This window comes from Mauremys mutica, chromosome 20 (genome assembly GCF_020497125.1).
Source record: "Mauremys mutica isolate MM-2020 ecotype Southern chromosome 20, ASM2049712v1, whole genome shotgun sequence".
In the NCBI taxonomy this organism is placed as follows: domain Eukaryota; kingdom Metazoa; phylum Chordata; order Testudines; family Geoemydidae; genus Mauremys; species Mauremys mutica.
Window position 1 is genome coordinate 11,115,656 of NC_059091.1, and position 26,764 is coordinate 11,142,419.

Here is a 26,764-nt window from a genome sequence, read left to right on the forward strand (position 1 = left end):
GATTATCCCTGCCTCCCCCTCCAGAGATTACGGTACTCAGAGGTAATTGCCCCCCCACACACACACCTCATTGGTGTAATGAGCATAATCAATGCGACACAGTAATATCAGGGTACAAAATATATCGGAAGGACAGAACAGGAAATGCTGGTGAGGGAGTGGCAATAGAAAGCGTTAAGTCAAATGAAGTAAAAATCTTAAATGAACCAAACTGTCTGATGGAATCTCTATGGATAGTAATTCCATGCTCAAATAATAATATAACAGTAGGGATATACGACCGACCACCTGACCGGGATGGTGATAGTGACTGTGAAATGCTCAGGGAGATTAGAGCGTCTATAACAATCCAGAAATTGTCATGGCGACAGCATCCCAGCTTGATCCTGGCGGGAGGTGGAGAGACACAGGCAGAGAGCCCATGGAATCTCACACATACACACCCTCCCCTGCTGTGCAGATACATGCTCTCCCCACACACACTGTACACACCCCACACAGACCACCCATTCCATAGGCACTCTGTACAAAGAGAGCCCCCCCCCCCGCACATGCTCTGGGAGGCTCATGCTGTCCCCACCCTGTTCCTGTGCCTGGGAGGAGAGGGGGCCACTAACCCAGGCTGCCCAGCAGGGACTCAGCTCTACAGGCTCTGACAAAGCCCACCTCGCCAGGGAAAAATGGGGAACAAAGAAACCGAGTAGGCTGGGCCTGATCCTGATCTCAGCAACGCTGCTGCAAATCATCAGCAACTGGAGCTGCCTCAGTGTGGGCCAGGGTGAGTCGGGCAGCATCAGGCCTGCTGTGCTGTGTGTCCCACGCTAGCATGGGCTGTGGTGCCCTGGCACAGAGACTCCATTGCTGGGTGCTAGGAGCCAGCATGCTCCCTGGGACTGAGCCAGTGCATTCACCAGCAATAAATTGAGACTCCCGGCCAGGACATGACCCGCTGCTGCCCAGCCCAGTTCTCAATGGTGGCAGATGACAGAACAAGGAGCAATGGTCTCAAGTTGCAGTGGGGGAGGTCTAGGTTGGATATTAGGAAACACTATTTCACTAGGAGGATGGTGAAGCACTGGAGTGGGTTACCCAGGGAGGTGGTGGAATCTCCATTCTTAGAGGTTTTTAAGGTCAGGCTTGACAAAGCCCTGGCTGGGATGATTTAGTTGGGGTTGGTCCTGCTTTGAGCAGGGGGTTGGACTAGATGACCTCCTGAGGTCTCTTGCAACCCTGATATTCTACAATTCTATGATTCTAGGTGGGCACAAAGTGCTGCCATGGTGAATGGGTGGTGTTTTGCACCCACTTTGCAGTGGTGGGAATGACACATGGGAGGCGTGGTCAGTAGGGCCCAGCCTCTGGCTGCTTGATGGGGCAGGAAGAATATCTGAGCAAATAGCCCAGCTATTTCCCCCTCTGTAGACCCAGGGTTGAGCCCCCTGACCTTCCCCCTCTCTCACTGGGATGCTGTGATGAAGTTAATCCATGGTTCTGCAGTGTTTTGAGAGCCCCAGCTGGGGACACTATGGAAATACAAAGAATTTTATACAGGAGGAGGGATAGCTCAGTGGTTTGAGCCTTGGCCTACTAAACCCAGGCTTGTAAGCTCAATTCTTGAGGGGGCCATTTAGGGAACTGGGGTAAAAATCTGGGGATTTGTCCTGCTTTGAGCAGAAGGGTGGACTAAATGATCTCCTGAGGTCCCTTCCAACCCTAATATTCTATTATTTGTATAGGGAGAGGGTTAATGGTTTGAATGCAGTGTTATAAAGCAGCTGCTGCTGATCCCCAGGGCTCAGGGTAACCAGACAGCAAATGTGAAAAATCAGGACAGGGGTGAGGGGTAATAGGAGCCTATATTAAAAAAAAGACCCAAAAATCAGGACTGTCCCTATAAAATTGGGACATCTGGTCACCCTACCAGGGCTGGATCTGCCCCTGAGCATCCACATGGGTGTGATCAGCTCCTGGAGTCTTCTCTCTATTAACCTGTTGCTCCTTTTCTCCCCCCACATTCCTTTTCTCCCCATTTCCACATCTCCTCCACCCCACAGAAATCGACGAGGACCGGCTCCCCAACCCATTGCTGAAGGTAGGTGCCTCCTTGTCTCACGAACCCTCCTCTGGTGGTTTGGAAGGAGCTGGCAGGCCTGCACACGGGCGCCCGTCAGGGGAGCCCATCGCGGTAGGACTCCTGCATGCCTTGCATTTCCTAGCAGGAACATGCCTGAGTCTCATGTTCCTGGTCAGCCCAGAGCAGCAGGGCAGAGCGGTTCTGTGAATCGGCTCAGCCTAGCCTGATCCCTGGGCCCAGCGAGCCAAAAGCCTGCCATTCTTGGAGAACAGTGGTGTAAAGAGTGCAGACAAGGAGAGGCCACTGGGCTACTCCCAGGACCCGGCTCCCCCGGGTGACTCCAGACCTGAGCTAGCAGGCAGGAGAGACTGTGTGTGGGGGCAGGGGCAGGGGTAAAGGAAGTGTGGGAGTCTGTGTGTGGTGTGTGAATGTGCACGTGCCTAGCTGTGGGGGAGTGGGCATGTGCGGGGGTGGGCGGGTGGGGGCTGTGGATGGGTGAGGGCCGTGGAAGCAGACAGACTGCGTGCACAGCTGTCAGGAAGGAATCTCGGTTCTCTCTGAGCTCCAGGAAGGATTTATATGAAATCTGTAACTAGTCCCCCATATGTCCCAGCTGTGACTGTAAAATGAGCCACACCCAGGAGGTGTCCTCATCAGCCCCCAGTCCCATCTGCAGGCAGCCCCCAGCCCTCCTAGCCACTCCACAAGCTCCCTCACCAAAGCTCTTCCAAAGGGGGGGGGGGAGTGAGAGTGCATGTGCACCTCTGTGTCCAGCGGGTTGTGAGGTGTCTGGGGATGCACTTGGGGCTGGAGGAGGGGGACGTACAGGATACCAGCGCTGCACTTGATTCATTGTAATTAGCCGATGTCTGGGGCCCCTTAGCTATAGCAGGGCTGCCAGCTGGTCATTGCTCCATTGGGATCCAGGTGGTGAGACCTCACTGCCCGCACACCCCTCTCCCTGTGTCACCCTCCCAGGCTGAACATGAGAATGTGGGCAGGTCCCAGCAGCAGGCATTGCTCCATCCTGACCAAAAGCACCTGGGCATAGGCGGCAGGTTATATATGTTTGTGATGCTCGAGCACCAGGAATATTCAGGGCCGGGTGCCCTGCTCCAGCAATATTTGGAGCTGGGTCTCTTCCTCCGGCCCTGCCTGGATCGGGTCCCGGCCCCCACGGGTCTCCCCCCGCCCTGCCGCATCCCTACCTGGAGCAGGTCCCAGCCCCCGCCTGCCACCCCTCCCCCTGCGTGTCACCCCCCCCCCCCCCCCCCCCGCGTCCCTGCCTGACAGAAAGCAGCGCGCGCCCCTCTCCTGCCTGCTTCTGCTGCCAGAGTAGGGCGGCTCCCAGCAGAACAGCTGTCTTCTGCCCCAGGGTCCTAGCGCCCACCCTTCACTACTGGCAGGGCAGGCTGCCCTTACCCTGCCCGTCTGCCCTAGCCCTGAGCCTTTCCAATGCCCCAAACCCTCATCCCCAGCCAGAGCCCTCATCCCCCTGCACCCTGATCCTCTGCCCCAGCCCTGAGCCCCCCCGCAGCATGAACCCCTCATCCTCAGCCCCAACCCTCATCCCCCCGCACCCTGATCCTCTGCCCCAGCTCTGAGCCCCCCACAGCATGAACCCCTCATCCTCAGCCCCACAGCCCTCACCCCTGCACTCCCTCCTATCCCCAAACTCCCTCCCAGAGCATGCCCCCCTCCCAGATTGTGCACCACCTCCCCTTTCCCACACACCCCTTCCCACCCCCAAACTCCCTCCCAGAGCCTGCACCCCTCACCCCTTCCTACACCCCCACCCCCAGCCCAGAGCCTGCACCCAAACTCCATCCCAAAGCCTGCACCCTGCACCCCTCCTGGACCCTAATCCCCAGCCCAGGACCTGCACCCCAAACCTCTCCCCCCAAACCCTCCCAGAGCCTTAGACAGGTGGGGGCAGAGTTTGGAGGGCCGGAGTTGGGGGGCGGGTTCTGGGCACCACCAAAATTTCTACAAACTTGCCACCCATGACCCTGGGACCTGTGTTGTAGGGAGCGGGGGGCAGTGTGCCCTGTTCTGTGCCTGCTGGATGCCAGCCCCACTCCCCAGCGAACTACCAACGCAGCTGCTGGCGCCTCCGGCTCTGGTTGCTCTAGTGCCGTGCAGTATCCTGTTGTGACCTGGCCTTCCCTCTCTTTGCAGCCGGGTCTGTCCATGTCACCCAGACAAAGGAAGAAGGTCCCCCGCACGACCCCCACCATGAAAGGTACCGTGGCACTACCTCCGCTTCACGCTGCTGTTGGGAGGCACGAGGACATGCAGCGGGCACATCTCACGCCTGGTTCTCTCTGGGAAATGCTTCTGTCCTCTCATGCTTCCTTCATCCACCCCGTCTTCCATCTCACATTCCCTCCCTCTCCCTCTGAGCCTTGCTCCATTTCCCTGCCAACTTCCCCCTTTGTCCTCCCCCAGTCTTGTCCTGTGTTCATGCCTGCCAACATCTGGCAGTAGGGGCCTCTGGAGAGACCCTCTGAACTGGGGGAGCAGAGGATAGGCGCTTGCTTGTATTCATTCTGCACACAGGGAAAGAAGTATCAGAGGGGTAGCCGTGTTAATCTGGATCTGTAAAAGCAGCAAAGAATCCTGTGGCACTTTATAGACTAACAGACGTTTTGCAGCATGAGCTTTCGTGGGTGAATACCCACTTCTTCGGATGCAAGTGGTGGAAATTTCCAGGGGCAGGTTTATATATGCAAGCAAGAAGCAAGCTAGAGATAACGAGGTTAGTTCAATCAGGGAGGATGAGGCCCTATTCTAGCAGTTGAGTGAAAACCAAGAGAGGAGAAACTGGTTCTGTAGTTGGCAAGCCATTCACAGTCTGTTTAATTCTGAGCTGATGGTGTCAAATTTGCAGATGAACTGGAGCTCAGTATTCACCCACGAAAGCTCATGCTGCAAAACGTCTGTTAGTCTATAAAGTGCCACAGGATTCTTTGCTGCTTTTACAGATCCAGACTAACACGGCTACCCCTCTGATACTTGACACCATGCAAGGCACTGCATTTAGCCGTATGGAGTGGAAATCCATCAACCTCATGAAGAAACTTGCACAAATACAGACAGACATCATCTTCCTTTCCAAATGCAAACGGATGGACATCATACCAAATGGACTAAAGGTAAAAAATCCACTGCTATCTACATACTACACAGACCACAGTGAGAGATTATGCCATACTCTATCAAAGAAACTGAGGAACCACCTGATCAGCCTCCTATACAGCAAACAGGAAAACATCAAAAAAGAGCTCTCCAACCTGGAGACTCTCATTAATAACCAAACTTCCATACGAACGGACTTCACTAAAATAAGACAGGAGATCTACATCACTCACTTCACCTCTCTACAAAGGAAAAAGGACTGTAAGCTGTCTAAACTCCTACCTGCCACATGGGGCCACAACCGTGGTACCCCTAACCCACCCAGCAATATCGTCAATCTATCCAACCACACACTCAGCCCAGAAGAAACGTCTGTCCTATCTCGGGGACTCTCTTTCTGCCCTGCCACCCCCACCAACATGATACAGTTCTGCGACGATCTGGAAGCCTACTTTCGCCGTCTCCGACTCAAAGAATACTTTCAGGACAACACTGAACAGTGCACTGATACACAGTTACCCTCCCACCAACAGCACAAAAAGAAGAACTCCACATGGACTCCTCCTGAGGGTCGAAATGACAGTCTGGACCTATACATTGAATGCTTCCGCCGACGTGCACAGGCAGAAATTGTGGAAAAACAACATTGCTTGCCTCATAACCTAAGTCGTGCAGAACGCAATGCCATCCACAGCCTCAGAAACCATCCTGACATTATAATCAAAGAGGCTGATAAAGGAGGTGCTGTTGTCATCATGAACAGGTCTGACTACCAAAAGGAGGCCGCCAGACAACTCTCCAACACCAAATTCTACAGGCCACTTCCCTCAGATCCCACTGAGGAATACACTAAGAAACTGAACCATCTACTCAGGACACTCCCTACACTAACACCGGAACAAATCAATATACCCTTAGAGCCCCGACCACGGCTATTCTATCTACTGCCCAAAATCCACAAACCTGGAAATCCTGGACGCCCCATCATCTCGGGCATTGGAACTCTCACTGAAGGACTGTCTGGATATGTGGACTCTCTACTCAGACCCTATGCCACCAGCACTCCCAGCTATCTCCGTGACACCACTGATTTCCTGAGGAAACTACAATGCATTGGTGACCTTCCAGAAAACACCATCCTGGCCACCATGGATGTAGAGGCTCTCTACACCAGCATCCCACACGCTGATGGAATACAAGCTGTCAGGAACAGTATCCCTGATGATGCCACAGCACAACTGGTTGCTGAGCTCTGTGCCTTTATCCTCAGACACAACTATTTCAAATTTGATGACAATATATATCTCCAGATCAGTGGCACCGCTATGGGCACCCACATGGCCCCACAATATGCCAATATTTTTATGGCTGACCTGGAACAACGCTTCCTCAGCTCCCGTCCACTCACGCCCCTTCTCTACCTATGCTACATTGATGACATCTTCATCATCTGGACCCATGGGAAGGAGATTCTGGAAAAATTCCACCACGATTTCCACAGCTTCCACCCCACCATGAACCTCAGCCTGGACCAATCTACACGGGAGGTCCACTTCCTAGACACTACGGTGCAAATAATTGATGGTCACATTAACACCACCCTATACCGAAAACCTACCGACCGCTATGCCTACCTTCATGCCTCCAGCTTCCATCCCGGACACACCACAAGATCCATTGTCTACAGCCAAGCACTGAGGTACAACCGCATCTGCTCTAACCCCACAGACAGAGACCAACACCTACAAAATCTCCACCAAGCATTCTCAAAACTACAGTACCCGCAGGAGGAAATAAGGAGACAGATCAACAGAGCCAGACGTGTACCCAGAAGCCTCCTACTGCAAGACAAACCCAAGAAAGAAACCAACAGGACTCCACTGGCCATCACATACAGTCCCCAGCTAAAACCCCTCCAGCGCATCATCAGGGATATACAACCCATCCTGGAGAATGATCCCACACTTTCACAGGCCTTGGGTGGCAGGCCAGTCCTTGCCCACAGACAACCTGCCAACCTGAAGCATATTCTCACCAGTAACTGCACACCGCACCATAGTAACTCTAGCTCAGGAACCAATCCATGCAACAAACCTCGATGCCAACTCTGCCCACATATCTACACCAGTGACACCATCACAGGACCTAACCAGATCAGCCACACCATCACCGGTTCATTCACCTGCACGTCCACCAATGTAATATATGCCATCATATGGCAGCAATGCCCCTCTGCTATGTACATCGGCCAAACTGGACAGTCTCTAAGGAAAAGGATAAATGGACACAAATCAGATATTAGGAATGGCAATATACAAAAACCTGTAGGAGAACACTTCAACCTCCCTGGCCACACAATAGCAGATCTTAAGGTGGCCATCCTGCAGCAAAAAAACTTCAGGACCAGACTTCAAAGAGAAACTGCTGAGCTCCAGTTCATCTGCAAATTTGACACCATTAGCTCAGGATTAAACGAAGTCTGTGAATGGCTTGCCAACTACAGAACCAGTTTCTCCTCTCTTGGTTTTCACTCAACTGCTAGAACAGGGCCTCATCCTCCCTGATTGAACTAACCTTGTTATCTCTAGCTTGCTTCTTGCTTGCATATATAAACCTGCCCCTGGAAATTTCCACCACTTGCATCCGAAGAAGTGGGTATTCACCCACGAAAGCTCATGCTGCAAAACGTCTGTTAGTCTATAAAGTGCCACAGGATTCTTTGCTGCTTTTACAGGGAAAGAACAGTCCCATTCCCCTCCTGACACTTACCAGCCAGCGAGCAGTTGGTTATATAATGCAGGGGAGTCCTGCCCATTTCACTGCAGGCTGCTATTGTGCTCACAGGCCAGTGTGCCTTCCCCCATTCTAAAGACGGGGTCACTCGAAGGTCTGGGAAGTGGGTGTGGGTGTGGGTATCTGGGGCATCGCCCATCGCCTCCAGCTTGAGGTGTCTGGAGCTGTGAGCTGGGCTTGGATCCATTTTGAACACTGATTAAGCACACTGGGTTGCTAAACTCAGTAGCCATGTGGCTTGACGGTGTGTCCCAGTTCCACTCCACGGTTGATGATGCAGCAGCTAACATGTCTGTGGAGTTATTTTTAAATGAATAATTGTGTTGCTAGCAGTATAAGAAAAGAAGCTCAGTCACTTTTCAGCAGTCATCTCTCTCTACTGCCTGCCCTCCCATCACCGGGAATCGGCCTCCTCTGTCCCTTGGCAGGGCCCAGCCATTGTTGGCACAAGAACCTTTTCCACAGCTCATTGCCTCTCTCCACCTCATGCCCTGTCCCTCTCATCTTCCCCTCCGCGGAGAACCTGGCTGTGCACTGGCCTCACCCTGCTGCGTCCCTCCCTCTGCTGGGCTGCGCTGGGCTGGCTGACCCTGTACGTGTTCAGGGGCACGGGGGCCTAGACTCATGGACCACGGAGCTACTGCCACTGTCCTGATAGACAGGACATAGGGGTTAAAACCATCTTGTCATCTCACCCTGCTCACACCCAGTCGCCACCAGGGGATCCGCACCAGGTCTGACCCGGGGCAACTCAGTGCCAGGGACGGGCACCGGAGGGGAGAGGATCAGCACTGGGAATGGGCAAAGAGTGACTCAGTGCTGGAGACAGGCCCAGACAGATCAGCACCGGCTCTAACCAGGGTGGCTTAGCACTGGGGGCAGGCCTGGGGGCTATCAGGATCAGGTCTGACCTGGGGTGACCCAGCGCTGGATGTACTGTGCCCCGCATTGGAGAGACACTGGGCATGTGTCCACATGTCTGATTACCCACGTGGGCCAGGAGTTCCCCCTTTAGCCCCAAGCCCCCACGCGTTGCTCATCCCCGGCCTTTCTCTCTCCTGCAGAGCTCCAGATGATGGTGGAGCACCACCTGTGCAAGCAGCAGGCGGAGGAGGAGGATGCCAGCATGGGGAGCCAGGAGCCTCATAGCCGTGGGTGATGCCACCACGGTAACACAGACCCCAGCCACAGCCCGGGGGAACCTGCCCCCTTGCTCAGGCCAAGACCAGGCTGGAGTCTCAGGAGGGTAACCATGCTGGACTAGACGGGAGTGAGTATAACATGGACACGCAGGAAAGATATTAGGGTGTCCCCAGTGATGTCCTTGGTTGGACAGAGTCCATCCCTGGGCACCTGCCCCCTCTGTGTGCCCTGCTCTGCGCCAGGCCCGTTCCCCCCCTTCTCCATTGTCTGGCACCTAGTGCCTGTGCCTCACTCGCACCAGAGCCCGGCACGTGTAACACGCAGCCTGCTGCGCACACGCTGGTGTCAGTGCCGCTGCCACAAGCAGGTCAGCAGGAGCTGAGCCCCGAGGCAGAACCTGCAGCTCATCCAGCCTCCGAGCTCAACCCAGGCTCCTCCAGACTCTGGGGCAGGCGGCAGCCTCCAGCTGTGGGGAGTTTGGGGAGGAGCCCAGCCTGGCTGCTCTATCCCATGTCTGCTCCCAGCTCCCAGGAAGTTTGGGCCCGTGGGTGATTTGCTTTGTGTCCCTGGGCCTGCATGTCCCTCTCTGTCTCAGGTACATCACCATGGTATCGTGGTTAGGGTTAGGGTTAGGGTTAGGGTTAGGGTTAGGTTTATGCATTTACCCTCCCAGCCCCCTGGGGAGATGGGCAGGATTATCCGCCCCAGGGTACAGGAGGGGACCTTCGGCACGAGAGGGTTTTACCTCCCCAGGAGATACCCCCGTCAGCCCCGCCCATGAGCTCAGTTCAGCTGGGACCATCCCTGCCCCCCTGACCCTAGAATTGGAAACCTCCCATCCTGTACTGCAAGGAGGCATTTACCATAAATACCCTCATAAAGCCCACATGCAAAGCACACAATATTCAGCCAGGCTGAGCCCTCAAAGCCTGCAAAGGAGCAGCTGAGGGAGTGGAAACATAGTGCCTGTTACCCTGACAACAGCTTTCGCTTAGCAGCAGGGCTTTAGGTGTGGAAATTCCCATGACATATCTCAGTAATAACCTTAGCTCTGACCCACAAGCCCCAACCTCCTTGTGCCCCGCACTGGTGCCATGTGGGGCAACCCCCCTTTTCTCTGCCCCCTGCCTCATGCTACCCTCTCCCCATGGTGCCCCCCACTTCCATGCTCCTCCTGCCACCTTCAGTGTGTCCTGCTTCCCCGCCCCAGTGGGCTAAGTGAAGCCATGTCTTCGAGAGGCTGTGGGAACGAGGTGGAAGGCAAAGGCCTTGGGTCCGATGGCGAAGAGAAAGGCTCTGCAGCAGCCATGGGAACATTGGCCTCTAGTGCTCACAGGGAGAAGCTGCAGCTACCCATCGATGCCACCAGCCACTGAACAGGCCGAGCGATGGACCCAGATGGACCTTGCCTCTCACAAGGCAAGAGGCTCAGCAATGACTTGCCCAGATCAGCGCTATTGGCGAGCGCACGGGAGAGCAGCTGGGGCTCTGGATGCTCCAAGGAGCTGTTAGGTAAAAAGCAAGTCCTACTCACCTCTCCAGCACCCGAGTTTGTGCGGAGTTGGTATAGGGCTCAGAGATCTGTCAGAGACCAGACAACAATTCGTTGATCAACGGGCTCACACCATCCTTAGCTTAAGAGCCAAGCTTTGGAGGAGTGTGGCAAGTTTATTAGGGGTGAGCATCAGTGTTTATACACAGAAGTAAACAAAGTGATTAACAGATCATAATGGTCATGCATAATCAATCAAGATTCTACAGGATAAAACAGGTTAAAATGTAAATTGGAGAAGACATAAGAGGAGATGACTACTTATGGCTACTTATTGGGAGGGGAAGGGTCATGAGTAGTTTGCAGGTCAAAACTTTTGATTAAAAGTTTCAGACACAGACATGTAGTCTGAGTTAAGTTTCAGTTCATAAAGAGTTCAGACTCAACATTCCTCCATTTGTAGCTATTGGGATAACTATTTACCAACAGCTACACCCCATTTTAAGGAGCCAAGGGCCGCTTGGCAATTTCAGCCTGGGCCAACTCGAAGAGAGTAAGGCCTTTGGCTGAAGTAGAAAAAGAATAAACTGACCCACATGAGTTTATGAGGGAGGGAACACATTGAATACAGCAACACAGTATTATAAGGATTACTATGGCCCCAACAACACCCACCAAGAGTTTTTTAACCCACCCAAATCCAGGCAACCAATTCCATAAGGCTCCCCACCAATCATAAGGTGGCTGGCCAGAGGAGTAGTTCTTAGCCATTTCCCTTAGATGTTTGGTACGTTGAAAAGTGTCAGGGTAGGTGTCGTTTACAAAAACACAGCATTTTTCATAAGCAGAAAATAAAATAAAAAGGCATAATAAAAAACATACAGTTGTCAGAATAAAAGGTCCTCTCATTTTTTGAGTCAATTTAAGTCTGATGTCTGAAAGAGGTAAGCTGGTCCACTGGTTAGAGGCAGTATCCTCAGTGGTGGCAAGAGCTGCTGGTTCGTCACTGTGGTCCACTACGGCTGGCTTGACGTGGGAGTGGTGGATCCAGGATTTGCGTCCTTCCAGGAACACTGCAGTCTGGGTTGTTAAAAGAACCTGGTGGGGTCCAGTAAACCTCGGCTGGAGGGCGTCGCCACGAACGAACTTTTTGGCCCAGACGAAGTCCCCTGGTTGGAACGGGTGGATCTGTTCTTCCAGCGGCACGGTCTGGGAAAACTGTGAGACTTTCCAAAGGGTACGGAGGCGAGCCTGTAGGGAGAGAAACTGGCACGCGGTCATATGATCCCCTCCCAATAGTGAAACATCAGCACGTGGTAGCGCCCCGCCTTTGAAAGGGGGGTGTCCATAGAGCAGTGCAAAGGGGGATAATCCCAATACATGGGTTGGGCGAGTACGAAGGTGAAACAGGACCAAGGGAAGTACCTGAGGCCAGTTTAACCCTGTTTCCTGACAGTATTTAGCCAATGTAAACTTAAGCTCCCTATTGTCAGAGGGCAAACCAAAACAAGAAGGTGCTTTTTCCCAAAAGCCTTTGGCATATGTGCAAAGTCAATTTGAAGATGTTGAAATGGAGCAGCAGGCGGAGGTTTTTTACCCTTAATTTTGTTAAGAGGCGGAGCAGGTTCATTACGCTGACATGTGCTGCATGCTTTCACTATTGACAGGCAGTAGGGTTGAATGCCTGGAGCATACCAAAAGCGAGCGATGGTGTCCACAAGGGCGTGCGTGCCGTAGTGACCCCCCTTATCATGGTGCCAGCGAACTGCCACGGGGTATGTGGAGCGAGGGAGGCAGGCTCGGCCATCCGGCATAAGCCAGGTCCCTTTGACCAGAGTGGCTCCGAGGCTTTCCCACGACTGTAGTTCAGCAGCGGGTACCAGTACAGGGTAAAAGCATACTTGCTATCAGTAAAAATGGTAACGGTCTTACCAGCGGCCAACTGGCAAGCTCGGGCCAGGGCGTAGAGTTCGGCGGCTTGGGCTCCCCAGTTGCCTGGCAGTGAGGCGGCCTCTTGAATGTCCCATTCAGAGGTGACTGCATAACCGGTGAAACGCTTGCCATCAACATAGAAGGAGCTTCCGTCCGAGAAGAGGATGCAATCAGGGTTGTCCAGTGGCACGTCAAACAGGTTGTTCCTTATCTGTAAGATGCTATGAACTACTTCCACACAGTCGTGCTGATCCTGGAGGACTGGCAGATCAGGAAGCAAGGTAGCTGGATTAAGGGGCCCACACCTTTCAAAAATTAGGTTAGTGTCTTCTAGGAGTTCGGCCTCTAGCTGCTGCTGACGATGGGCCGAAAAGACTTGGGTCGTGCCCTTACGCAGAAGGGCTGACAAGGCATGAGAGGTCCAGACCGTGGTAAAATGACCCTGGGTCAGGCTCTTTGCCTTTGTGATCAGCAGGGCAGCTGCTGCCAGAGTCCGGGTGCAGGATGGGGTTCCCTGAGCGACAGGGTCGATCTGCTGGGAGTAAAAAGCAAGCGGGAAATGGTGGGGCCCGCTCAGCTGGGTAAGGACGCCACTAGCAATTCCGCCCCTCTCGTGGACAAAAAGGTGAAAGGGTTTGCTGTAATTGGGGGGGGCGGAGAGACATGGAGGAGGCCACACTGTCCTTGAGTAACTGAAAGGCTTGAATCGTGTCTGGGGACCACTGCAAAGGGTCAGGAGCAAGGTTAGCAGTCAGTCGGTGGAGCGGTTTGCTCAACTCCCCGCAGGACGGCAACCAAGGTCGACAGAAGCCAATTAATCCTAAGAAACCTCGAAGTTGTTTCTTGGTGTTTGGCAGAGGGCAGTTTTGGATAGTCTTTATGCGGACTGGGTCCATTTGTCTCCCCTCTGGGGTTAACAGGAAGCCCAGATATCGGACCTTCTGTGAGACCCACTGAATCTTGTTAGGGTCTACCTTGTGGCCTCTGGTGTGTAGGTATAATAAAAGTGCCTTACCATCGATGCGGAGGGCGGCTTCTTCGCGGTTACCTAGTAGGATGCCATCTACGTATAGGACTAACGTGGATCCCTGCGGACTGGTGAAGCCTTCCAAGTCGTGGCGGAGGCATTGGCTGAAAATCGTGGGGCTGTCTCTGTAGTCTTGAGGAAGTCGTTGCCAGACATAACTTTGTCCCTCCCAGGTGAAACCAAAGAGATATTGAAAGTCTGGGTGCACAGGAATGCTGAAAAAGGCTGATTTTAAGTCAATAACAGTGAACCACTCAGCATCCCAGGGGATTTGGCTGATGATAGTAGCTGGATCAGGAACTACTGCATGAAGAGGGACCACATACTGATTAATAACCCGTAGATCCTGTACAAAGCGCCAACGAATAGGGTCTCCGTCCTTTTTAGGAGGCTTTTTGACAGGCAGTATAGGGGTATTAACAGGGAGTGCGCTGAGGGCGGACTAGCTTTTGTGCAATGAATCCCTCGACAATGGGGCGGATGCCTTCCCGGGCTTCCAGCGACAGGGGGTATTGGGGGACTGACGGGGGGGCTAAGGAGGGCTTCACTTGAATCCTTACTGGCTCTGCCGAAAGGAGCAGGCCAACATCAGTGTCAGAAATTCCCCAGAGGGTTGAAGGCAAGTCAGTGAGGTCAGGGGAGAGAGGGGGGGGGGTTCCCAATTACCCTGAGCTGGGGCCGAATCTCCTAACACTGTCATCAATAATCCTACCCCTTCAGGAGTGCAGGTTAAAGTAGCCTCAAGCTTACAGAGTAAATCCCGGCCCATCAAAGGGATCGGACAAGCTGGGGAAAAAAGAAAACGGTGAGAAAAACATTTATCAGCATAAATAACATTTAGAGGCAAAGTGAGTCCCAGAGACTGTGGATTGCCTTCCACCCCAGTTGCAGTTTTAACCTCAGAGGATAGCCAGGGAGAGGGGGCATGATTTAAAAGAGAGAAAGTAGCTCCAGTATCAATGAGGAAACAGACAGGCAGTCCCTGGACTGAAAGGGTTAGATGAGGCTCTTTGCTGGGAGGGGAGAAAGTGAGGAAGGAGCCGGCTGAAGACATTAAGGAAATAAGACCATCACATTGTTTGCCTTTGCCCCCGGGGTACCGTCATTGAGAAGGCTGAGTTTGCTGCAGCTGCTGCTGTTGCCGGTAGTTGATCCAGGCCTGAGGAACGGGCTGGGCTGGTGGTGCAGGAGTGTATTCGTCCCTGGTGTAAGTATCTGCGGATGCGACCGGACCCTCTGGGCGTCCCCAGGGGCATTCACGTTTAAAGTGACCGGGTTGTCCGCACTGAAAACAATTTCCTGGTGGCTGGGGTTGCCAGGACCCTCTTCCCCGAGCACCCTGAAATCCCCTGCCACGGCCATGGCTTCTGCCTCGAATACCACCGCAAAAAGCTAAAGCCATCAACTTATATTCTTCCTTTTCTCTTTCTTTTTACTACTTTCCCTTTCTCCCATGCAAAACTCCTCCCCAGGTGTGCCCCTCCATTTCCTCCTTATCCCTCTGCAGAGATTCCAATCTGGAGTCCTGCAGATTCCCCTCTGCACTCTGGAGAGAGTCCCCTTGCGGAGGAATAGGGGCAGGTGCAGTGGGGACCAACTGACGAGTTAAAACACGCCGTGGTTTACACCCTTCATCGAAATAACATGGAGGGGGTTCACTCTCGGAAGAATACCTGACTGCCATAATTTTTAAAGATTTCCACAGCTCTGCTGCTGTGTCCCAACAAAACCAGTAACATAACTGTCCCGGATGGTCTTTTTCGATCTGGCTCCTTACTCCTCTTAAGGCAGCCTGTTCGAAAGAGCCATACGAAGGCCACCTCATCTCCGGGTCGGCCAATACCGCGGTATACCCAGTCCAATTCCTTACACACAGTGTGTACAACTTCCTCCTAGACATTCCTGTCTGTACTGGGAGTTTCCCTTCATTCCATAACTTATTTACAATCCCCAGCGGACTCTCAAGAGGCACGCTAGTCCCTTGACCCATGGTGTCTGACAGGAGCCCTCCAACTGGCGTTTATCCTGCTGTCCAGTACACGACCCCTCAATATTGAATTGGCTGGGAGAAATCTCCCGTGGCGCCTGCCAATTCGTATATGAGTGGTCTGGCCACTGGACAGAGGCACCGCACCAGAAGGAATCCCGGACGAGCCCCCAAATTGTTAGGTAAAAAGCAAGTCCTACTCACCTCTCCAGCACCCGAGTTTGTGCGGAGTTGGTATAGGGCTCAGAGATCTGTCAGAGACCAGACAACAATTCGTTGATCAACGGGCTCACACCATCCTTAGCTTAAGAGCCAAGCTTTGGAGGAGTGTGGCAAGTTTATTAGGGGTGAGCATCAGTGTTTATACACAGAAGTAAACAAAGTGATTAACAGATCATAATGGTCATGCATAATCAATCAAGATTCTACAGGATAAAACAGGTTAAAATGTAAATTGGAGAAGACATAAGAGGAGATGACTACTTATGGCTACTTATTGGGAGGGGAAGGGTCATGAGTAGTTTGCAGGTCAAAACTTTTGATTAAAAGTTTCAGACACAGACATGTAGTCTGAGTTAAGTTTCAGTTCATAAAGAGTTCAGACTCAACAGAGCCATGATGCAGCCGGGGGAAATGCTTTAATCTCTTCCTGGCCTGATGCACTGGAGCAGCCCTTTAACAAATTCCTCCAAAACCCTCATCAAATATTTACCATGAAATTCTGTCCCCCTCCCAGCAGCCTGCAAAGGACACACACACATCACTGACTCCAGAGCAACTGATGCAGCCAAACAAGAACCAGTTCCCCAGCTTCTCACTCGCTTTCTGATTTGTGCTGCTTTGCCTAAGTGCAGGACAGATGCACAGACACCACAGACTCTCCTGCAGTTTCTGGGGCAGAGGGGATGCTGCTGGAGTGGGAGACAGAACGCCTGGGTTCTACCCCTGGCTCTGTGTGACTTTGAGCAGGTATCATCCCCTCTCCGTGCCTCAGCTGCCCCTTCAGTATTGCAGGGAGATAATCACTCCCTGCTTGACATGGGGCTGAAAGCGAATATCTTCAAAGGACTTTGAGATCTGCACAGGGCTCTTTTTCTCTCTCTGTCTATCCTTCCCTATCTACTCTTCCATCAGGAGCATGGCTACCCCATCATGGCATCATTGCTCTATGGCAGCATGTCCATTAGTCATTTCATTGTCCCCAGGGGCCCACATGCTTCAAGGACTTGTGATGGGGAAACAAACAGACACACGGGCTTTGCAGAGGAGTCTAAATCCAATTTTTCTTTACTGTACATAGCACAAAAATTACCCAGAGCTAGACAAATTAACAACACATCTGGATGCATTTCCCTGCCTCACTTTCCTCACCATTGTGGAGCATTCTCTGGAGTTCTCTAAGGAGCACAAATACCTCCTTCTGCACATGGCTTCTCCTCCAGAGCATGAAGTCTTCTCTTATTCCTGCAGCCAGCTTCCTTCTGCTTCTTGTCTCAAATGGTCAGTGAGAGACCTTTTCTCTTATAACCCCTGGCCCCCTTTGTCATGTGACCTCCCAATCAGCCTCATCTGGTGCGCCTTGGGCAGCAGCCATCTCCTTGTTCACAGGCGCTCCATTTGAACAGAAAATCATCAAAGTTTAACGACCCTCCTTTGTTAGCCCTGTGCCAGGACATGAATTTCTCCAGTCAGCTCCTGTGCATTTTAGCTCCATATGGAGACAAGTGGCGCCACGGACACCCAACATTCAAAGTGGAGTCTGCAGCGTGTAACAGATACTCATAAAGTTTCCAAAATCAAACAGAATTCATAAGCTGTGCACAGAGAGACAAGGTGGGGGAGGTAAATGATTTTATTGCACCAACTTCTGTTGGTGAGAGAGAAGCTTTCGAGCTGCACAGAGCTCTTCTTCAGGGCTGGGAAACGTGCCCAGAGTGTCACAGCTAAATACAAGATGGAACAGATTGTTTAGTGAAAGTAAAAACATATTTCAAGGGATTATTCAAGGTGAAGTGACATGGGGGGAAGTCATGGGGGGGAAGGACAGAGGGGAGGCAGCTTGGGTGAGGGGGTTGTTAGTGGGCTACAGATTGTTGTAATAAGCCATAAATCCAGTGTCTCTCTTCAGTCCATGGTATTTAGTGTCTAGCAAAGTTATGAATTTAAGCTCCCAGGTTCATCTTTTGAAGGGGTTGTCGAGATTTCCTTGGAGGATGAGGGCTGAGAGGTCAGGTATAGAGTGATCGTTTTGTGCAAAGTGCTCACCCTGAGGTGATGTGCTGTTTTTCTCTTTCATCATTTTCCTGTGTGAGTTTGTTCGAGAGCGCAGTGATTGTCTGGTTACACCCGCATCGTTATTACTGTGGCATTTAGTGCACTGGATGAGGTGCCCCACATGTTCTGATAGGCATGTTCTGGGACCCCTGGATCTTGAAATGTGTGTTGTGGCGGGTATTGATCATCATAGCAGTGAAGATATGTCTAAGGTTTTGCAACTGTTGTTCGGGCAGGGTCTGGTGCCACTTTGAATTGGTGGGTCCTGGTCTTCTTGCTTCTGATGATGAGCTGGGAGAGGCTGGGGGTGAGGGCGGGGGTGTGTGAAGGCCAGAAGAAGGCATTCAGGAAAGATTTCTTTCAGGACATGTTCCCCATCAAGTATGGGCTGTAATTTTTTAATGATGCCCCAAACGGGTTCTAGTGTGGGATGGGAGGTGACAGCTAGGGCTGTGTGGATGGAGGGAGTTTTATTTCCATATGCTCTTTAGGGTATCTGGGCGGCCCATTCCAGGATGTGATCTACTTCTTTGATGGAGTGTCCTTGTTTGGGGAAGGCAGTTTTAAATACACCACAAAACTAATGATATACCTGATACACAGCGATGATATTTTCATACTCTAGACAGGTGACCTAAACTCGCTCATAGATTTCCACCACAATTTCAACAACCACCATCCATCCATTAAACTCTCTCTAGAAAACTCTCACACCAGTATCAACTTCCTGGATATCACGCTCTGCTTCAGCAATGGAACCCTACAGGCAACTATATACAAAAAACCCACAGATCACCACACTTTGTCTACACTACAAATTTCTTCAATATAACTTTGGAATAATCCACATCCCTGAGCAACATAAGTTACAACGACCTAAGAGCCAGGGTAGACACTGCTATGTTGGTGGGAGAGCTTCTCCTGCCGACAGAGCTACCGCCTCTTGTGGGAGGTGGAGTAATTAAGACAATAGAAGAGCTCTCTCCCATCAGCTTAGAGTCTGACTTGTGTCCATTTATCCTTTTACGTAGGGATTGTCCAGGCATTGCTGGCACATGATGGCATATATAACATTGATGGACGTGCAAGTGAATGAACCAGTGATGTTGTGGCTGATCTGGTTAGGTTCTGTGATGGTGTCGCTGGTGTAGATATGTGGGCAGAGTTGGCATCGAGGTTTGTTGCATGGATCGGTTCCTGAGTTAGAGTGACTATGGTGCGGTGTGTGGTTGCTGGTGAGAATATGCTTAAGGTTGGCGGGTTGTCTGTGGGTGAGGACTGGCCTGCCTCCCAAGGCCTGTGAAAGTGAGGGATCGTTGTCCAGGATGGGTTGTAGATCACTGATGATGCATTGGAGAGGTTTTAGCTGAGGACTGTAGGTGATGGCCAGTGGAGTCCTGTTGGTTTCTTTCTTGGGCTTGTCTTGCAGCAGGAGGCTTCTGGGTACACGTCTGGCTCTGTTGATTTGTTTCCTTATTTCCTCGCACGAGTATCGTAGTTTTGAGAATGCTTGGTGAAGATCTTGTAGGTGTTGGTCTCTGTCTGAGGGGTTGGAGCAATTGCGGTTATACCTTAGTGCTTGGCTGTAGACAATGGATTGTGTGGTGTGTCTGGGATGGAAGCTGGAGGCATGAAGGTAGGCATAGCGGTCGGTGGGTTTTCGGTATAGGGTGGTGTTAACCTGACCGTCACTTATTTGTACCGTGGTGTCTAGAAAGTGGACCTAGTTAGATATTAGGAATGGCAATATACAAAAACCTGTAGGAGAACACTTCGACCTTCCTGGACACACAATAGCAGATTTAAAGATAGCCATCCTGCTGCAAAAAAGCTTCAGGACCAGACTCCAAAGGGAAACTGCTGAACTTCAGTTCATTTGCAAATTTGACACTATCAGCTCAGGATTAAACATAAGAACATAAGAACAGCTGTACCGGGTCAGACCAAAGGTCCATCTAGCCCAGTATCTGTCTACCGACAGCGGCCAATGCCAGGTGCCCCAGAGGGAGTGAACCTAACAGGCAATGATCAAGTGATCTCTCTCCTGCCATCCATCTCCATCCTCTGACGAACAGAGGCTAGGGACACCATTCTTACCCATCCTGGCTAATAGCCATTTATGGACTTAGCCACCATGAATTTATCCAGTTCCCTTTTAAACACTTTTATAGTCCTAGCCTTCACAACCTCCTGAGGTAAGGAGTTCCACAAGTTGACTGTGTGCTGTTTGAAGAAGAACTTCCTTTTATTTGTTTTAAACCTGCTGCCTATTAATTTCATTTGGTGACCCCTAGTTCTTGTATTATGGGAATAAGTAAATAACTTTTCTTTATCCACTTTCTCAACATCACTCATGATTTTATATACCTCTATCATGTCCCCCCTTAGTCTTCTCTTTTCCAAGCTGAAGAGTCCTAGCCTCTTTAATCTTTCCTTGTATGGGACCCCTAATCATTTTAGTTGCCCTTTTCTGAACCTTTTCTAGTGCTAGAATATCTTTTTTGAGGTGAGGAGACCACATCTGTACACAGTATTCGAGATGTGGGCATACCATGGATTTATATAAGGGCAATAATATATTCTCAGTCTTATTCTCTATCCCCTTTTTAATGATTCCTAACATCCTGTTTGCTTTTTTGACCGCCTCTGCACACTGCGTGGACATCTTCAGAGAACTATCCACGATGACTCCAAGATCTTTTTCCTCACTCGAATGACTGTGAATGGCTAGCCAACTACAAAAGCAGTTTCTCCTCCCTTGGTGTTCACATCTCAACTGCTAGAAGAGGGCCTCATCCTCCCTGATTGAACTAACCTCGTTATCTCTAGACTGATTCTTGCCTGCATATTTATACCTGCCTCTGGAAATTTCCACCACATGCGTCTGACGAAGTGGGTGTTCACCCATGAAAGCTCATGCTCCAATACATCTGTTAGTCTATAAGGTGCCACAGGACTCTTTGTCGCTTTTTACAGATCCAGACTAACACGGCTACCCCTCTGAGACTTTCTTCCTAAAGGCAATCATAACATCATAGAAGGCGATCATAACATGTGGGGCACCTCATCCCGTGCACTAAATGCCACAGTAACAATGACATGGGTGTAACCAGACAATCACTGTGCTCTCCAATGAACTCACACAGGAAAATGATAAAAGACAAGAACATCCTGTCACCTGTGGATGAACCCAGACACTCCGGTTGTGGGCTTCTGTGTCCAGGTGCCATTTAGGGATGCCAGGTGTCCTGTTTTCAACCAGAAAGTCCAGTCAAAAAGGGGATCTGACAACCCTAAATGGCACCTTAACTAAAAGTCCAGTTACCGCAGGGCGGGGGTTAACCCACGCCAGCCCCTCATCAACCGTGACTGCCTCCTACCTGCATGCAGGCTCCTTGAGAGGATCCAGCGAGCAATGCAAGGAGGAAGGGAGAGGAGCAAGCGAAGAGGGCAGGACCTGGGGGAAGAGGCAGGGACGGGCCTTGGGACTCCAGTTATAGGCAATTAGAAAGGTGGCAATGCTACTTCTCAGTCCTCATCCTCAAAAGAAACCTGCTCAACCCCTTCAAAAGATGAGTTTAAAGACGAGCGGGAGTTTAAATTCCTAACTTTGCTAGACACTAAAAATCATGGACTGACAAGAGACACTGGATTTATGGCTTATTACAACAATCTGTAATCCACTAACCATCCCCCCCAGCTGCCTTCCCTGCTACAATTGGAGAGGTGTTAACAAGCCACTTCACCTTGAATGGGCCCTTGAAATATGTGTTAACTCCTTGTGCTAAAGAATCTGTTCCACTTTGTATTTAAGCTGTGACTCCCAGCCCTGAAGAAGAGCTCTGTGGCTTTGGCTACACTTACACTTCAAAGCGCTGCCGCGGCAGCGCTTTGAAGCGCTAAGTGTAGTCAAAGCGCCAGCGCTGGGAGAGAGCTCTCCCAGCGGTGTCCGTACTCCACCTCCCTGTGGGGAATAACGGACAGCGCTGGGAGCCGCGCTCCCAGCGCTGGGGCTCTGACCACACTGGCGCTTTGCAGCGCCGCAATTTGCAGCGCTGGAGAGGGTGTGTTTTCACACCCTGCTGCAGCGCTGCAAATTTGTAAGTGTAGCCAAGCCCTGTGTGGCTGGAAAGCTTCTCTCTCTTACCAACAGAAACTGGTCCAACAAAAGATATTACCTCCCCTACCTTGTCTCTCTAATATCCTGGGACCGACACAGCTACAACACCACTGCATGTCAGCTGTACGTAGACAGCTTCCCTAAATCATCCCGCCTGCATTTGGTCCTGGCATTCCTGGCCCCCTGTGGTCACCACTGAGGATTGGACCTGGGATTCTAAAGCACTAAAAGCCCCATTTCAGCTAACAGGATAATAGTTGGAAGTGGTAGTAGATTTTTATCCTCTTAAATGACTCAGCCACTAGAGGGGGGACTCAGAACACTGGGCTGGGGGACTGGGCTGCAGTGGCTCTGATGGGGGACCTGCCCCCTCCCTTCCATTCTGAAAAGCCCTATCAGGTCCCTGGAACAAGGGAGCCACTTAGGGCAGCACTGAAGGGCTCCATAGCCTATGTTAGGGGCTATGCTGGATAGAGGAGGCACAAGCCCCTGACCCTATTTCTTGGCATCAGGGCCTACCAGGGGGGCAGTCTAGCTCAAAGAGCTTTGTGCAGGGCAGCCCAGATCCCTTGGTACTCATGAGAACAGTGTCCAGCCCACATAAAGTCATGTCCCAGTGACCGCCACACAGTCACGTCTCCGTGGCAGCCTCTGTCTGCACGGGAAGGAGGTGGCACGCTAAGGCAGGCTGAGTCGGGAACGTCCTGCAGCATGGAGATCCCAGGGGCAGGCCACGATGGGAACGTCCTGCAGGGCGAAGACCCCTGCGGCAGGCCCCGTAGGCAATGTCCTGCAGGGCAAAGATCCCTGGGGCAGGCCACGTCAGGCATGTCCTGCAGGGTGGAGATCCCTGGGGAAAGTTGCATTGGGAACGTCCCATAGGGCAAAGATCCCTGGGGAAGGTAGGGTGACCAGACAACAAATTTGAAAGATCGGGACAGGGGGTGGTGGTTAATAGGAGCCTATATAAGAAAAAGATCCAAAAATCAGGACTGTCCCTATAAAATCGGGACATCTGCTCACCGTAGGGGCAGGCCGCGTCGGGAACGTCCTGTAGGGCAAAGATCCCTGGGGCAGGCCACGTCGGGTATGTCCTGCAGCGTGGAGATCCCTGGGGCAGGCCACGTCGGGTATGTCCTGCAGCGTGGAGATCCCTGGGGCAGGCCGCGTCGGGAACGTCCTGTAGGGTAAAGATCCCTGGGGCAGGCCACGTCGGGTATGTCCTGCAGCGTGGAGATCCCTGGGGCAGGCCGCGTCGGGAACGTCCTGTAGAGGAAAGATCCCTGAGGCAGGCCGCGTTGGGTATGTCCTGCAGCGTGGAGATCCCTGGGGCAGGCCACGTCGGGTATGTCCTGCAGCGTGGAGATCCCTGGGGCAGGCTGCGTCGGGAACGTTCTGTAGGGCAAAGATCCCTGGGACAGGCCACGTTGGGTATGTCCTGCAGCGTGGAGATCCCTGGGGCAGGCCGCATCAGGCACATCCTGCAGCGTGGAGATCCCTGGGGAAGGCCACGTTGGGCACGTCCTGTAGGGCAAAGATCCCTGGGGCAGGCCGCGTTGGGAACGTCCTGTAGGGCAAAGATCCCTGGAGCCGGCCACGTCGGGCACGTCCTGTTGGGCACGTCCTGTAGGGCAAAGATCTCGGGAGCAGGCTACATCGGGCACATCCTGCAGCGTGGAGATCCCTGGGGAAGGCCGCGTTGGGAACGTCCTGTGGGGGGCAGGGGTTGCACCTTGGAGCAGGCCATGTTGAACCCCGTGCTCATGCTCCTTGGGCCTATTTTGGGGGAGGAGGTGACTGTATGGGGAGGAGATGACCAGCTCTCTGTGGAGAAAGAAGTAGTTCGGGGCTATTTAGGAAAGCTGGACGAGCACAAGTCCATGGGGCCGGATGCGCTGCATCCGAGGGTGCTAAAGGAGTTGGCCGATGAGATTGCAGAGCCATTGGCCATTATCTTTGAAAAATCATGGTGATTGGGGGAGGTCCCAGATGACTGGAAAAAGGCTAATGTAGTGCCCATCTTTAAAAAAGGGAAGAAGGAAGATCCAGGGAACTACAGGCCAGTCAGTCTCACCTCAGTCCCTGGAAAAATCATGGAACAGGTCCTCAAGGAATCAATTCTGAACCACTTAAAGGAGGGGAAAGTGATCAGGAACAGTCAGCATGGATTCACCAAGGGCAAGTCATGCCTGACTAACCTAATTGCCTTCTATGATGAGATAACCGGCTCTGTGGATGAGGGGAAAGCAGTGGATGTGCTATTTCTGGACTTTAGCAAAGCTTTTGATACAGTCTCCCACAGAATTCTTGCCAGCAAGTTAAAGAAGTCTGGGCTGGATGAATGGACGGTAAGGTGGATAGAAAACTGGCTAGATGGTCGGGCTCTACGGGTAGTGATTAATGGTTCCATGTCTAGCTGGCAGCCGGTATCAAGTGGAGTGCCCCAAGGGTCGGTGCTGGGGCCGGTTTTGTTCAATATCTTCATTAACGATCTGGAGGATGGTGTGGACTGCACCCTTAGCAAGTTTGCAGATGACACTAAACTGGGAGGAGTGGTTGATACGCTGGAGGGTAGGGATAGGATACAGAGGGACCTAGACAAATTAGAGGATTGGGCCAAAAGAAATCTGATGAGGTTCAACAAGGACAAGTGCAGAGTCCTGCACTTAGGACGGAAGAATCCCATGCACTGCTACAGACTAGGGAACGAATGGCTGGGTAGCAGTTCTGCAGAAAAAGACCTAGGGGTTACGGTGGACGAAAAGCTGAATATGAGTCAACAGTGTGCCCTTGTTGCCAAGAAGGCTAATGGCATTTTGGGTTGTATAAGTAGGGGCATTTCCAGCAGATCGAGGGACGTGATCATTCCCCTCTATTCAGCACTGGTGAAGCCTCATTTGGAGTACTGTGTCCAGTTTTGGGCCCCACACTACAAGAAGGATGTGGATAAATTGGAGAGAGTCCAGCGGAGGGCAACAAAAATGATTAGGGGGCTGGAGCACATGACTTATGAGGAGAGGCTGAGGGAACTGAGATTGTTTAGCCTGCAGAAGAGAAGAATGAGGGGGGATTTGATAGCTCCTTTCAACTACCTGAAAGGGGGTTCCAAAGAGGATGGATCTAGACTGTTTCAGTGGTAGAAGATGACAGAACAAGGAGTAATGGTCTCAAGTTGCAGAGGGGGAGGTTTAGGTTGGATATTAGGAAAAACTTTTTCAGTTGGAGGGTGGTGAAGCACTGGAATGGATTACCTAGGGAGGTGGTGGAATCTCCTTCCTTAGAGGTTTTTAAGATCAGGCTTGACAAAGCCCTGGCTGGGATGATTTAGTTGGGTTTGGTCCTGCTTTGAGCAGTAGGTTGGAGTAGATGACCTCCTGAAGTCCCTTCCAACCCTGAGATTCTATGATTCTATTCTATTCTATGAACCTGCTGCTCCGTGTGTTGCTCATTTCCTGGGGGTGGCAGCTGGGTTCCTTCCCTTTTTGCTCCTTTGTGGTGCTGGAAGAAAGTTAAAAAAGCAGTTTGTTTTTTTCCTCTTTTCAAAACCAGATCAGAAATGGGGGTCTCACCTACCCTACCATCCCTGGAAGCCCCAAGGGTTACTGGGGAGCTGGCAGGACTGACAGGGTCACACCTGGGGAAACTTCACTGCCTGGCAAGTGACGTGATTATTTTCCTCCAAAGGTTTGGAAACTATTTGACCCAACGTCTGCTCCCATTTACACCAATGTAAATCCTGAGTCATACTGTTGCCTTCAGGCTAGATTTACACTGGTGTAACTGGGAGCAGAGTTTGTCCCTTTGGCTTCATCTTTTTCATTTTTGTGGGTGCACATATAACTCAAATGCCTGAGACACAGTGGGGAGAAAAGCTCTTTTAGCTAAAGATGCTACACACCAATCCCTGCCCCTTTAATTATTGTCAGGCTTGATCGAAAGTGTGTCCCATTCAGTGCTTGGGGGTGGGGTAAAATGTAGGGTATGGCGAGGACAGGATTATCAGAGCCATTTTCCCCCCTTTCCAGATCCCCCCTTCACGAACCGGCAGCTGGTGATCCCTACCCTGATCATTGTGGCCATCAAACTGCTCCTGATGACCCAGGTCCTCCTCTACCTCCTCTACCGTGAGTAGCCACCATGACCTGGACCCCGTACCCCCACCAGAGCTGGTCTGGTGAGAGCTAGGCACCTTCTGAGACAGCATGGACTAGTAGAGACAGAATAGGACTAAGCCCTAGGAGACCAGGGTTCTATTTGAGTGGTGTGACCTTAGGCAAGTCACATCAATGCCCTGTGCCTCAGTTTCCCCATTTATAAAATGGTGCTCATGAGCCTGACCCCCTTCACAAAGGGCTTTGTTTGCTCTACTGATGAGAAGGGGGAGGCATTATTATTATTAGGGTTTGAGATTCTCCCCTCCCCAAATCCTGCTCATCCCTGCCCCAAGAAGGTGAGAGCCCCAGTGGGCTGGGGGAGCCCCTTGCTGGGATTTCCTCCCCACCCAACTACAGAGTTGACAGACCAGACTGAGAAGCTGCCAACCCACCCTTTGGGAGAGGCGTGTGATGTCCCTGAGGCTCACACTGGGGCTCTGCTCAGTTTCTTAGATGGTCCCATCTTCAGACATGGCCGGGGACCCCAGCCCCACAACCAAGAGGGGCCCGGCTGGTAAGATCAGGGCTGGAGGACAGGGGTAAATAGGAGGTGCTCTCTGGGCTCCTCTTGAATGTTCTTAGTTTTCCTTTCCTTAATGTCCCAGCCTGTGCCCTGAGAACAGGGATGGC

The 26,764-nt window shown here is 51.8% G+C and overlaps 1 pseudogene; it reads left to right on the forward strand.

Annotated features, from left to right (window-relative positions):
• The first annotated feature begins 567 nt into the window (after positions 1 to 567).
• Positions 568 to 26,112, forward strand: LOC123353774 (annotated as a pseudogene).
• Positions 26,113 to 26,764: the final 652 nt, after the last annotated feature.